Source organism: Podarcis erhardii (assembly GCF_964252035.2).
Source record: "Podarcis erhardii genome assembly, chromosome: 7".
Lineage (NCBI taxonomy): Eukaryota > Metazoa > Chordata > Lepidosauria > Squamata > Lacertidae > Podarcis > Podarcis erhardii.
In genome coordinates this window covers 33269441-33284015 of record NC_138511.1, presented here as the reverse complement: position 1 = coordinate 33284015, position 14575 = coordinate 33269441, and the positions used below count along the sequence as shown (strand labels likewise).

General features: G+C 48.9%; 1 long non-coding RNA gene across 1 annotated transcript; it reads left to right on the top strand.

The window, feature by feature from the left end:
- Window positions 1–1345: 1345 nt before the first annotated feature.
- Window positions 1346–4106, top strand: LOC309346699. Its single transcript, XR_014158729.1, has 3 exons — window positions 1346–1407; window positions 2808–2874; window positions 3511–4106. It is a non-coding gene; the product is annotated as an uncharacterized lncRNA (long non-coding RNA).
- Window positions 4107–14575: the final 10469 nt, after the last annotated feature.

The following is a 14575-nucleotide window of genomic DNA, read 5'->3' as shown; positions in this document are numbered from 1 at the left end:
TATTATTGACAGCCTGAGAAGGAAGAAGCATTGGGGTTACCAAGCAAAAGTCAATGTTGTTGAGATGCATTCAGCTTGGTGCATCACCAAGTTGTGGGGGTCTGTGGTAGGACTGAAACAACTCAACTCCTTAGTTTTTGATTTGGGATTCTAAAGCTTGGGTTTTGAAAGTAGAGGTTGTTAAAGCTAGCATTTTTGTTGTTGTTGAGGATGCTCTTCCATACAGGAAGGTCAAAAGTTCACAGGAAAATGTTTTGCACAGGAAGGTCAAAACTGAGTGCCTGTAGCTCACTTACCATATCTTTATTTTCAAAGGATGTTGGTTTCATTTTTGAAGGGGCATTTAAAAAAGAGGGAGCTTTGTGGAGGAATTAGATACTGGGTGGTACTTGAGCTTTCCCTTGGGAAGGGAATTCAGATATGTAGAAAATAAGTGTCCAGCTGCACATCTCAAGCAATACTTGTGGGCTGTAGCCTGCATCATTCTCAAAATTCAGTTTCGTAATGAAGAATTCCAGAGTCCCATTTTCCCAGGCTCCAAAAAGACCCACAAAACTCAGTAAATCCTCAGTATCCTTTCTCCATCACTCAGATACAATTTTCCTCCCCTTCCCATATATGTTTTTCCTCTTCTTTCTCTCTCCCTCCTTCTCTTAAACAAACTAAAAAGGAAAAGGAAACAACCATGGTACCTCACACCCAACTCACATTAGGTTAGGGCAGATTACGTCATGGTGATACTGTGGCACCTGTTATGACTGGAGAGTCCAGAAATCCCTGCTAGAAAACAGGAATGCAAAGCACTTTGAAGGCATTGGTTGTGTCTTATAATAGGCCTCCTGGAACTTCCACTATCCTCTGTCACCGGGGTGCAACTTATTCATCCACCTCAACAACATGAGCTGATTGTCAAGCATCTCCCATACAGCACAAAACATGATTTGATGTGCCTCCAAATTAAGCCAGAGGCAAATTAAATAGTACTCATGTGTGCTTAATTATCAGACACTTGCAGGTAATTTTAACAAATTAGATATTTAAATTGCTCAGAAAGCACCAAATTAATGCATACAGTGTGATTTGCCATATTTTGTCCTATTAATCTTATTTCTCCTTTTCTTAATTATATTTCCAACACTTTATATGTTGCCTCTGAGATGCGGAACCACTTTGTCCCAGCAGCAGTGGGTCTAGTTTTAAACAGCAAGGGCAGTAGCAGTAATAGTAGTGGCAGTATTTGAGCCTCAGTGGGAGGTAGCCCTTTAAAGTGACCTGATCCAGAAGCATGCAAAGCTAACTGTAAAAAGAATCCAGAACACGGCAGATATAAAAGGAATGTGTTGGAGGGACGTCCTTGGCATTGTGGAGTGGAATTGCTCTCAAGGTTCTAAAGTGAGGGCATGCAAAGTATGTTACATGGAAGGGAGAAATACCCACGAGGCTCTCAATGAATACTTAATGGAATAGAATATGCCTTTTGTTGAACATTAAATTTGAACATGCTTTTAAAAGAAGGGAGCAAAAGAAAACACAAGAGAACCTTTCTATCCCATTTATATACTAAGTCTTCCTACTATGCCATTTTTTTCTATCTATCTATCTATCTATCTATCTATCTATCTATCTATCATCTATCTATACCATGCACTATATGTGAGCCTGTTATAATTCAGATGAAGCTGATGGACTATATGGCAGATGAAGCTGATGGACTATATGGAATTGGCAGAAATGACTGGCAGAATCCGAGACCAGGGAGAAGAGTCGGTGGAAGAAGATTGGAAAAAATTTAAAGATTATTTACAGAAATATTGTAAAATTAATGAGCTTTAGAAAAATGGTGGAATGAAGTTATATGGCTTTGGCAGAAATGTTATAAGGAACTAGGTACAGATAGATTGTTAATGTATTAAAGGGGAAAAAACAAGGTTAGAATATGTTAAGATTAATTACAGGACAGAAGACAGAGGAAGATGGAAAGGAATTGCTGAAACAGTTAATTGAAGTGGAATACAAAAAGGGAGGCGTGAGGAAGTCAATGAAACAAGTGAATGAAAGCTAAGATTGAAAAGATTGGAAGTGTTTTTAATTGTTTTTGTTTTGTTTTGTTAATTCAATGTTCTACGTAGTGTTTTTGTTTTTGTTTCTGTATTGTATTATATTGATTTGTTTAATTCTTTTTTTTCTTTTTGTAATCTTTAAACTCTTAATAAATATTATTTTTAAAAAAAGAAAAGTTGACTCATTCATTAGGAATCTCCCAAGGTAGCACCAATCCAATGGATTATGCACGCATATGGTGGATGTCGGAAGCACCAGATTGGGAGGGTGATGGGGGGAGCAATGTTGCGCACATGACACCAGGACGTTGGAAGGAGCCTGGGACGGAGCCAAACACTGTGGCTGTGTGGTTTCAATGGCTAGCAGCTCCTCCTCTTCCTGGCACTCCAACTGGTGGGAGGCTGCTTCCACCCTCTTTCCCCTCAGCGGTGGAGGAGGAGGAGAAGGAGCTGACCACTGGAGCCACACTATGCTCAGCTCCATGCTTAACCTCCTCCACCTCAAAAGATGCTGAGAGGACCCAAAACAGCTCAGCCCCCAGGAGCTGGATTCCCAGGTGGATGTTCATGTTTATATTAAATTACAGCCTGCATTGCAAGCTGCAATTGACTAGCTACATGCTTCCAGTCAGTAGAAGGCAGGGTTAACACTAACAGATAGTCTGGCGAAAATACACTTTGTGGCTTCCCACTAAACCCTCCAGATCACTCCTTCCTCTTGTTCTCGCTCTCTCTCTCCTGCAAAAGGTGACCATGAAACTAGCTCCTGCCATGTAGGCTTACAATCTGAAGCTATTGTACATATGAAGAAACTGTAAGTATTTTTTTTTATTATTCTTTACCAATGGGACCTGTGCATTTTTATTTAGTGATGTGTGAATAAGACAGACTAGGCAGTGATGGGCCTGAGTATATTCAGCTTCCAAGTTTGTTTGCCCTCTGCTAAACCAATTTGCCCTAGCAGACCAGCCTCCACTCCCTTCCTTGGATTGTTGATGGGTCAGCATCAATGCCTTTCTCTCCTCCAGCATGGTAGACACAGCTGTAAATGGACCACAAGGATAAAGCTTTCACTTCTGCTGGTGCTGGGACCCTTGAGCTTGATCCTATGTCATGCTCACAGCAGCTTTGCATAGTATCAGGCTCTACATCTGTCATCCCGATTTGGCTAGCCATGTTCAAGAATATTACACCCTGGATTTTAAGTAAGGCGTTGACCTGGATTCCGTTTGGGTATTTGCTGAATATGGCGCTTTCCCCTAAACACACACACATTTTCCTCATCTTGCAGTATACTTTCTATCTCCAGCTTATTGCTGTGAAATATGGATGAATGGATCCAATTGTTTGTGTGTGTTTTATTTTAATTCTGAAAGCCATCTGTGCAGCCTTGTGGGGATTCTGTCGGCAATTTCTATTAAAATGTATCATTTCTCATCTTTTTGGGGAGGAGAAGAAAATTCATAAAGAGAAGTGTGGAATGCACCCTGGTTCTGAACCACAGAAGGAAGAAACATCAATACTTCTAGAACACACAAGCACACACATCTATCCTAAATGCTTCATGGACTGGTCACGAATAGTGAATGAAAAGGAGTAGACTTTTGACACTTGCACCTGCCCCATACTGTGTCTCTGTGGCTGATCAGGATTGAAATGTTTGATTCCGATGGCAACAAAAAGAGGCATCTTTCAAGGAAGGCTTCCTAATGCCATAGACAGGATCTCCAGGGAGGAAAGATCGAAAGTCAAAGGTCATGGATAGAAGAACTCCAAATGCCTGTGAAGCTGGGCAATATTTCCTGGTACTCTGTCACACCCTGAGCTTACCTGACTGGCTCCAGGTCCTCCTGCCATTTGAAGAAAGGTGATCAGTTTATTTGAGCAGGGCCTTCTCAACACTGGCCCTTGGAATTCTCTCTAGGCCACACCCCTCTCCCTAGGCCACACCTATCACTGGCCTGGCTATGCCCCTTTGTTGAGTGCCTTTGCCTGGGTGTAATGTGTCCTTGGACTGTAATAATGCCTCTTGCTTGCCTGGATAGAGAGAGGTGTATGTATGTATGTATGTATGTATGTATGTATGTATGTATGTATTTTGTATAGCTGGAATGTAACCTACTATGCAAAGGGAAAAGTGATGTCCATTGCTCCTCTCTCTTTTGTCTCTGGCCCTGCTCATCACTCCACTCCAATGCTGTAACTGCTACCCTGGTTTTCAAGGTGTTCAGCACCTTGTTGATGATGCTTTAGGCTCAGCAAAGGAAGGCTGTGAATGCTGAAACACACAAATGCAGGGTGGGGCTGTGCAAATGAAAGATGGGGCTGGGGAAATAATGCACATGCTTGATGGCAGGGGTCACTGGTCATCAACCAGGGCAATCAGAAGTAGGAAGTCCTGCACTAAGGGTTTAACAAACTGGTGGGTGGTGCTCATTGGGGCTGGTAGAGCAGAAGGGAGGGAGACCAGTAGTGGAATCAGAACCAATGACAGGCAGAGTCAACTCATTCTGGTTTTGTCTGCATCTTCCTCCCTGCAGAGTTCTACAAGGGCACTACTGAGTGAAGGGCACCAATAGGCAGTGCTTCCTAACCTGGATTGGTTCTAAGAAAGCAGTAGGCCAATGATGAGAGAAGACTGAGATTGGTGGGGCAGTGCCCCCTCCCATGCCCTAATGGAGCAGCCTCCACTGACCTAAGTGACCCTCTTTACTTTCTCCCATAGCAGGCGTTGGCAACCTGTAGCCCTCCAGATACTGCTGAACTCCAGCTGTAACCATCTCTGACAAGGCTGGCAGGGGCTGATGGGAGTGTAATGTCCAATACATGGAAGAAACTGGGATTCCACAACACACACACACATACACACACACACACTCCACACTGCACCAATTGGTTGCAGACCCCACTGATCTAATTGCCATCTCCTGCAATGGGGAGGGTAGATAAACCAGGTAAAAGGGAACAGTTAGAGAATATGTGCTCCCTCAACCTCAGAGACCCTGCCCGGTAGTTCTCTCTGCCTGTCATGCAGAAGCAGCTCCCTGGTTGAGGCAGAGCTGCTATGCTAGCTTTCTACCAGGTGGAGGCACTGTTCTCGAGTGGTAAGGAGAATGATTAAGTAGCATGGAAGTCAAGGCAGAGCTAGCATGCAGGTGAAGGAAATAAGATGCTCCCCATCACTTTTAGTGAACAACAGCTCTCCACCTGCCAAGAAGCTCGCATAGCGACTTCACCCCACCGAGGGAACTGCTTTCACTGTTGTATATACTTATATAGCCCTTAGGAGTTGCCCTCCGCTTGTCCATGTAGCCTATGGTCCCATCTCAGCCCAAAGGCCCTCATGAGTGTGGATACGTAAAAAATGATTGAAAAAGCCCCCAAATCTGTCTTTCACTGTTAAGACCCAGTAGCAAGAAATTACAGTGGTACCTCGGGTTACATACACTTCAGGTTACATACACTTCAGGTTACAGACTCCGCTAACCCAGAAATAGTGCTTCAGGTTAAGAACTTTGCTTCAGGATGAGAACAGAAATCGTGCTCCAGTGGTACAGCAGCAGCAGGAGGCCCCATTAGCTAAAGTGGTGCTTCAGGTTAAGAACAGTTTCAGGTTAAGAACGGACCTCCAGAACAAATTAAGTACTTAACCCAAGGTACCACTATACAAGCATTCTTGAATGTTAGGGTAGGCCTTAAGAATTCATGCAAAATTCCAGCCGAGGACATGTGAAATGTGACGGAGCTTCATGCCTCAAAAGAACTGGAAGGCAAATGAAGGGAAAGCTGTTTGTTTGTTTCATCACAAATTCTTTGAAGTCTAAAACCAGGGGCACAATGCAGTGGGGGTGAAGGAGGCCGAGGGGAGGAAATATAAGGAAACATTTTTCAGTGTGACTCCATCGCCTGCTGCAGCCACGTTCCCCGAATATGCTGTCATGATGAAAAATTTTGCCAGGCTCTTAGCAGCAGAAATTTTGATGCATGGCAATTGTGTGTGTTTTAGGTGTTTCCCCCCTTTTTTTTTAATAGTCAAAGAAAAAGAACCAGAGAGATTTAAGCTTTGGAAGTTGGATTTGGCTCCCTTCCCTGAGATATTTTCTCGATTTGGTAAGCCCTGGAGCTATATACAAGCTGTCAGACCCTGCTCTTGTCAAGACTGAAGCAGAGTGAGGTAGCAGAGGTGAAGGTGAAAGCAGTTTGTATCCAGTTCAAGGAGCAGTAAGAGATAAGTCAACTAGCCATTTTTTTGTTTTTAAAGGCAGCTTGGCTAGTAGAAGAGAACATTAGTCTTCCTCCCCCTTCCTGTTATAACCAGTAGCGTAGTGGCAAATTCAGAAATGCAGGGGTCCTTCATGACAGTCACAGTCACACACCCTTCTAAGATTACACTGCCTCCTTAGATTATACAATTATCTTAAAACTATCTGTCAGGGTTTTAGGGAGAGAGGAGACAGAGAGCGAGGGCGAGGAGGAAGAGGACGACAACGAGCCGAGGTTGTCCCAAAGTCCGTCTAGCGAATCAGAGGATTCCCAGAAGGGAGCCCCCCTGGTCAGGCCAAGGGGCAATAGAGAGGGAATCAGTCAGAGAGAGGGGAACGAAGAGGGAATCCCCAGTGGGAGTGGCAAAGCGGGACCAGCTCCCCCGTCGGAACGGAGTAGAGGGGGGGGAGTTGCCAGTGTGTCAGAAAGAGCAGGACAGGAAGGAGGAAGGGGGAGGAGTTCGGAGCAAGACGTCCTGCCTGAAAGGGAGGAGTGTAGTACCGAGAGCAGCGTAACTGTAGAAAGGAAGGTCAGAGGCAACGTACGCGCGCCAAGTTCAAATATAGAGGCGCGCGGAAATGAGGAGAGCTCTGAGGAGGAGCCTGGTGCCAAAGCACGAAGGAGGGGGGAGCAGGCGGGAGAAGACTCAGCCTCTGGGGAGTCCCGGAAAGAGGGAAGACAGGGGGGCAGGAAGACCCTGCGGAAAAGGAAAGAGAGGAAAAGGTGGAGCAGTACAAGCCTCTTAAATTGGTGCAGGGGAGGGACGGACTCAGAGGGGACTTCTAAAATCTAAGGGTAACAGATGCGGAGCCACGGAGTTTGGATGTAATGACGACAATGATCTTCAATAAAACCTTTTGTATATAGCTTGGACTGGACTTTGGTCTCTTGTGAGCTGGGACCCAGGGTGGCTCTGACAGAAAGTCCCCTCCAAAGAACGCAAAAATTTTTTTTTGCAAAGCTCACGAACGGTGACAGCCATGACTGCGGAGGAGCAGTTGACAGCGCTGCGAACTACAGTTTCCGAACTCACTGCTGCAGTCCTTGCGTCTCAGAAGAAGCATGACGAAATGGAGAAGCGCTGCCAGGACCTGCAAACAAGGTGGGAACGTGCAAGCAGGGAAGGGTTCCCAGGGTCCAGATCAGAGGGGATTGGACTTGGACGGAGGGGGGGCAGCCTAGTCACCCACTTCGATGGGAACCTGAAGCACTACCCCAGTTTCAGAGCAGACGTTTTGTATGCATTGCACTTGCTTCGTCATGACTTTAAAGATGAGGAGGAGAAAGTGGGGTTTATTGTTTCTCACTTGCATGGGCCGGCCAGAGACTGGTTGCGCAATTTGTGGCGTGAAGATGGCCCTGCCCGCCGCGATGCAGATGAATTCATTAAAGCGATGGATGCCTGCTTCCAGTCTACTGTAGATGTGGATCTTGCACGCAGGGAAATTTTTGGATTGCGGCAAGGCAAAGCCACTGTGCGTCAGTACCATTCTAGATTTTTTGCTTTACTGACTGCGCTAAGCTGGGAGAAGGATTGTGCACCTGTGAGGGATTTGTTCTGGGAGGGGCTCAGCGGTCCCATTAAGGATGAACTTGCCAGGGGAGACAGACCCCAGACCCTGGAGGAGCTTGTGCAGAGGGCTTTGGCGATTGGGATACGGCACGAGGGACGTCCTTGGCACACTGAGGAAGAACGTCAGGTGCGTCCACCAGCGAGGACGTCTTCTTTCATCCCCAGGGAGTTCAGTCAGTCACATCCTTCGCCACTGGGAAGGCAGGGGGAGGAGCCCATGGAACTTGGTGGTGCTAAGGCTCAAGCAACAGCCAGAGCCCCAGCTTCCGGTGCAGTGAAGGCAAAGCCTCCTAGAGGGACCAGGAAGTGTTACATTTGCGACAGTGCACAGCACATGGCGAAAGAGTGTCCCCAGAGGCTGCAGAAACACACTGCAGCTTTAGCAACTGTTGCAGCAGAAATGATGCAAGCAGAGCAACCTCAGGGAAACGACAGTGCCTGGCTGGAAGCAGAGCTGCTGGGGCTCAGCCAGGCGAATCTGTAGAGCAGTCCCCAGCGCTTTTGCAACGCACAGACCCTTTACCACCCAAGCCAGCGGTGCAGCTCACTGCAACACTTCAGTTGCCGAATGGAACCACCCTGGAAGTCCCCATCACGATTGATTCTGGGAGCAACGCAGATTTTGTGGGGACGCACTTTGTCAAGCAGCATCGCATAGCGCTTCTGCCAGCGACAACACCTCTGAACGTAGTCACGGTGGATGGCAGGAAATTGCTAGGAGGACAAGTTGTGCAACAGACGCCTCCCATGGTGATGAGGATTGGAAATCATCGAGAAGTCATCAGCTTCAATGTCACCCGCCTTTCAGACACGCCTATAGTATTAGGCATGAGTTGGCTGGAGAGACACAGTCCTGCTGTAGCGTGGTACCAACGGCAGATCACCTTTTGCTCATCGTACTGTGCTCAACATTGCATCCAGTCCAGCCAGGAGGAGGGAGCTGAGCAGCAGTTGCAACTTGGCATGGTGCAGGCAGTACCCCGCAAGTACGAGGGGTTCCTGGAGGTTTTCTGCGAGAAGGAAGCTGACCAGTTGCCGCCCCACAGGCCTTATGATTGTGCCATCGACCTGGTGCCAGGGGCGCAGTTGCCGACTGCAAAGCTGTATTCCATGTCTGAGGACGAGATGCAAGAACTCAGGGAGTTCATAGAGCACAATTTGAAGCGCGGATTCATCCGAGAATCGAAAGCGGTGGGGGGCAGTCCTGTTTTCTTTGTAAAGAAGAAAGACACGCCCCAGAAAAGACTCATTGTGGACTATCGATTCATAAACAGTAAGACCAAACCCAAGGCCTTCCCCATGCCCAAGATAGATGATCTCCTGGCAACCGTAAGGAAGGGGAAGATCTTCACCAAATTGGATCTGCGTGGAGCGTATAACCTCATACGCATCCGGGAGGGCGATGAGTGGAAGACGGCCATGTTCACGCCTCTGGGCACGTACGAATACAGAGTTATGCCATTTGGTCTCCAAAATGGATCTCACGTCTTCCAAGCATTTATGCATCACGTGCTAGCGGGACTTCTCTACAAGAAATGCGTGTGTTTCCTCGACGACATCCTGATCTTTTCGGAAACGGAGGAGGCCCATGAGAAGGACGTAAAGGAAGTCCTGCAGAGACTACGGGAGAACAAGCTCTACGCCAAGTTAGAGAAGTGCCAGTTTGATGTGACGGACGTGGATTTCCTAGGCTACAAGCTGTCCGACAAGGGGCTGGCCATGGACAGCGCCAAGGTCCGCGCGGTGTTGGACTGGAAGAGCCCTCGCAATCGGAAGGAAGTCCAAAGATTCATCGGCTTCGCCAACTTCTACCGCAAATTCATCAGAGGTTTTGCAAAGGAGACGGCAGCGATCACGGACACTCTCAGTTCCAAGAAAAAGAGGTTCGTGTGGACGGAACAGGCGGAGCGCTCTTTTCAGAAGCTTAAAAGCCTTTTCGCCTCCGAGGAGCAGCTGCTGCACGTGAATCCAGGCAAGCCCATACGACTAGAGACCGACGCGTCAGACAGAGCGGTTGGAGCCGTACTCCTGCAAGAAGATCCACATGGAAACTGGAGACCCGGTGCCTTTTACTCCAGAAAGCTCAGCAAAGCGGAGCAAAACTACACCATATGGGACAGGGAGCTGTTAGCCATTCACGCAGCTTTCAAAGCGTGGCGACACTTCCTCATAGGAGCCAAGCACACAGTACAGGTCCGCACGGATCACAAGAACCTAGAGTATTGGCGCACGGCGAAGCTCCAAAGCCAGAGGCACATGCGCTGGGCGGAATTCTTCGCGGATTTCGACTTTCGGATAGAGTACGTCCCAGGAGATTCCAACGTTATAGCCGATGCGCTATCCAGGAAACCGCAATATCTCGATGAAGCGGCGCCTGTAGCAGCCAAGCACATTTTCGCACCGCAGGCGTGGTCGTGCGCTGCCGCCACAGTAGATCTGGACGCGGTGCGACGCGCGTTGCAAGTGGATCAGTTCGCACAGTCCAAGATGGAGGAATTGCGCAGAGGTGTGCAGAGTGGCGAAGAGTTCCAACTACGCGACGGGCTGCTAACTCGCAAAGGTGCCCTCTACGTGCCAAGCGACGAGCTTCGCGCAAAGGTTCTGCAGCAGTTGCACGACGCCCCCAGTGCGGGCCACTTCGGTAAGGAGAAGACAATAGAACTGGTGGCAAGAGACTTTTGGTGGCCCCGGATGCGTGGAGAGGTAGCGGATTACGTCGCCAGGTGTGACACTTGTCAGAGGTTCAAGCCAGTACACCAGAAGCCAGCGGGGCTGTTGGAACCGCTGGAAACGCCACAGCAACCGTGGGAGAGGGTAGCTCTGGACTTCGTTACTGACCTGCCCAGCTCCAGGGGGAAGACGGCGGTACTGGTGGTTGTGGACCTGTTCACCAAGATGGCGCACTTCATTCCATGCGCAAAGGTGGCGACGGCGGAACAGACTGCCAAACTCTTCATCGATCACGTGTTCAAGGTGCATGGCCTGCCGCAGTCCATCCTGTCCGACAGGGGGCGCCAGTTTGTTTCCAATTTTTGGCAGAAGCTTTTAGGTATCCTGAACGTCAAGATCAACCTCACGTCGGCGAGACCCCCACAAACCAACGGCCAAGCTGAGAGGGTCAACGCGATCATGCAGCAGTACCTGAGATGTTACGCCAACCAGCGACCAGCAGTTTGGGTGGACTACCTGCCGATGGCAGAGTTTGCCTATAACAACACGAAGCACGCGTCCACGGGGGTGACGCCGTTTTTCGCGAACAATGGTCGTCACCCCAGAACCTTCCCGGGGTTCGTGGCACCGGGAGAGGGGGTGCCGCAAGGAGCCGACCAGTTTGCAGCGGAGCTGCAGGAGGTGCACGAAGAGTTGCGGAGACATTTAGAGCTGGCCAAGCAAGCATATAAGGTGCAGGCTGACAAAAACAGGAGAGAGGGAGAGGAGATCCAGGTGGGGGACTGGGTGTGGTTAGCGGCCCAAGCGATGCCAGCCAAGTCGTTGGCCAAGAAGAAGCTGGGGCACAGGCAGTTAGGGCCGTACCAGGTGGAGGCTAAAATCAACCCTGTAGCCTTTCGACTAGCCCTCCCCGAAGGTTCCAGAGTGCACCCGGTCTTTCATAGATCGGTGCTCACTCCCTACAAGGCACCGCACAGGTTTCAGGAGTCTGACACAGTCACGCAACAACACACTAAGTCACAGGAGAGGGAGAGGGCGCCTAGGGCCGAACCACTCAACGAGGTCACAGAGATCCTGGACTCGAGATGGGGGCAAGAGGGAGTAGAATATTTTCTAGTCAGAGAGGGTGCCCCAGTCAGTGCCAATGGTTGGGTGCCGGGCTACGCCTTAGACGAACCTCTTTTAAAAGACGAGTTCCATGCCCTTTTCCCTCATAGACCCATGCCAGCCGAGTACTTTGATGACTGGCTCTTTACGCCCACATGTTCAGGCAGCACTTTCCACGGCTTTTCTTCAGCTGAAGAAAGGTCACCGGACTCCAACTCGCCCAGGGGATCGTGTTCGGGGGTGGACACAGAACCCTCTTATTGGTGGGACGAGCAACCAGAGGAGGACTGGCGCAGGAAATGGCTGACGGGACCTTGGCAGGCAGCACCGGACCAGGTACCAATGGAGGAGGGAGAAGAGAACACCTTGGGTCAAGAACCCGAATTCGAACACTCGTACAACGAACTGCAAACAGAGGAGATGGAGGTGCAGAATCTGTATCCTGCGTCCGCCTCCGAAGAGCGGCAGCTTCCACAACCTGCACCCGATGAGCGGAAGGGGGGAAGGGGGGGCTTCGAGGGGGGGATGGATGTCAGGGTTTTAGGGAGAGAGGAGACAGAGAGCGAGGGCGAGGAGGAAGAGGACGACAACGAGCCGAGGTTGTCCCAAAGTCCGTCTAGCGAATCAGAGGATTCCCAGAAGGGAGCCCCCCTGGTCAGGCCAAGGGGCAATAGAGAGGGAATCAGTCAGAGAGAGGGGAACGAAGAGGGAATCCCCAGTGGGAGTGGCAAAGCGGGACCAGCTCCCCCGTCGGAACGGAGTAGAGGGGGGGGAGTTGCCAGTGTGTCAGAAAGAGCAGGACAGGAAGGAGGAAGGGGGAGGAGTTCGGAGCAAGACGTCCTGCCTGAAAGGGAGGAGTGTAGTACCGAGAGCAGCGTAACTGTAGAAAGGAAGGTCAGAGGCAACGTACGCGCGCCAAGTTCAAATATAGAGGCGCGCGGAAATGAGGAGAGCTCTGAGGAGGAGCCTGGTGCCAAAGCACGAAGGAGGGGGGAGCAGGCGGGAGAAGACTCAGCCTCTGGGGAGTCCCGGAAAGAGGGAAGACAGGGGGGCAGGAAGACCCTGCGGAAAAGGAAAGAGAGGAAAAGGTGGAGCAGTACAAGCCTCTTAAATTGGTGCAGGGGAGGGACGGACTCAGAGGGGACTTCTAAAATCTAAGGGTAACAGATGCGGAGCCACGGAGTTTGGATGTAATGACGACAATGATCTTCAATAAAACCTTTTGTATATAGCTTGGACTGGACTTTGGTCTCTTGTGAGCTGGGACCCAGGGTGGCTCTGACACTATCCAACAATAATAATTAGGGATGTGTTGCAATAATCACTGCAGATCCCAATGAGCTGCCTTTCAGCTAGATCTATCTTCTGCACTGCCAATGATTTGGGGTGCTCCAATGTCCTTTTTGGTAGTGACTTATGTTGTGTTTTCCTTGATAACAGAAATTGCACACCCTTCTCTTGAAACTGAAGCACCTTTGTGTTTTCAGTGTCCCTAAACATTTAGCTTTGGAGCATACACTACAACTCCTCCTTGGCATTTTTCTGGCACACCTTCTCCAGAGTGATCCTAGGAGTCAATCCTCAGTGGCTGACTCAGCTCCTTTCACTCTGATTGGCTCCAATCAGCACAAAGGGTAAGAAGACTTTTTCTCAGTGGCCAGAAAGTTTCCCTTCATGCTGACTGGGGACTCTAGAATGCTGGAGACAGAGACCCTGTTAGGACTCTGCTACAGAAATAGTAATGAATCTTTGACCCCCTGCGGCCCCTGACCACGATCCCACTGATTATAACCAAACTTAGCCCTAACCCACAATATGAGAAGCTGCTCCTTCTCTGCTTCTGTCTCTCCTCATCATTGAGACCCAGCCCCATCAACTCAAAACCTCTGAGTATGTGTTACTAAGAGATTCAGAGGAGTTCCACTCTTTGGTCCCCAGGTCCCAATGCTCCAAGATGCACATCCATGAAATATTCCTTCATCTTCTTAGGGCCTCAAATATCTACCCACCTCCTTTTCCCATTAGCCAGAAGTAATAATAATAATAATTATATATATATATATACCCTGCCCTTCCTGGTTCAAAAACCGGGCTCAGGGCGGCTAAAAACAAATTTAAAACACTTACCATATTTTTCGCTCTATAAGACGCACCAGACCACAAGACACACCTAGTTTTTGGAGGAGGAAAACAAGAAAACAAATATTCTGAATCTCAGAAGCCAGAACAGCAAGAGGGATCGCTGCACAGTGAAAGCAGCAATCCCTCTTGCTGTTCTGGCTTCTGTGATAGCTGCGCAGCCTGCATTCGCTCCATAAGACACGCACACATTTCCCCTTACTTTTTAGGAGGGAAAAAGTGAGTCTTATAGAGCAAAAAATATGGTAATTATAAAAACAGCATAAAATACAGTATAAAAACATGAATAACAATAAAATTTAAAAAATCAATTTAGGGGAAATAAGCGTTAGATAATCCCCAGGGCTAGCTGGCTGAATTTGTCCTACTTGGGCCAGTGAGGAGGCCAGGGGAGAATTAGCTGTGGGGTCTCAGAGCGGGTGATCTTCATAAAAGGGGAGTGAGTTTCATAAAGGGGAGTAAGTGAGTTTGAGGAAGGACTCATGGTAGAGCATCTGCTTTGCATCCGGAAGGTCCTGGGTTCAATCCCCAGCATCTCCAGGTAGGACAGGAAGAGATCCCTGAAACCCTGGAGAGCTGCTGCCACTCAGTATCGACAGTACTGAGCTAGATGGATCAATGGTCTGACTCAGTATAATGCTGCTTTCTATGCTTTCTGTGTTCCTATGTGTCCAAGCACTGGTCACCCTGGTGTCCCCCCCCTCCCAATCCCAAAGACCAAGTGCGATGTTAACTCCAAGCAGTCCTTGAAGGCTGGGAAAAG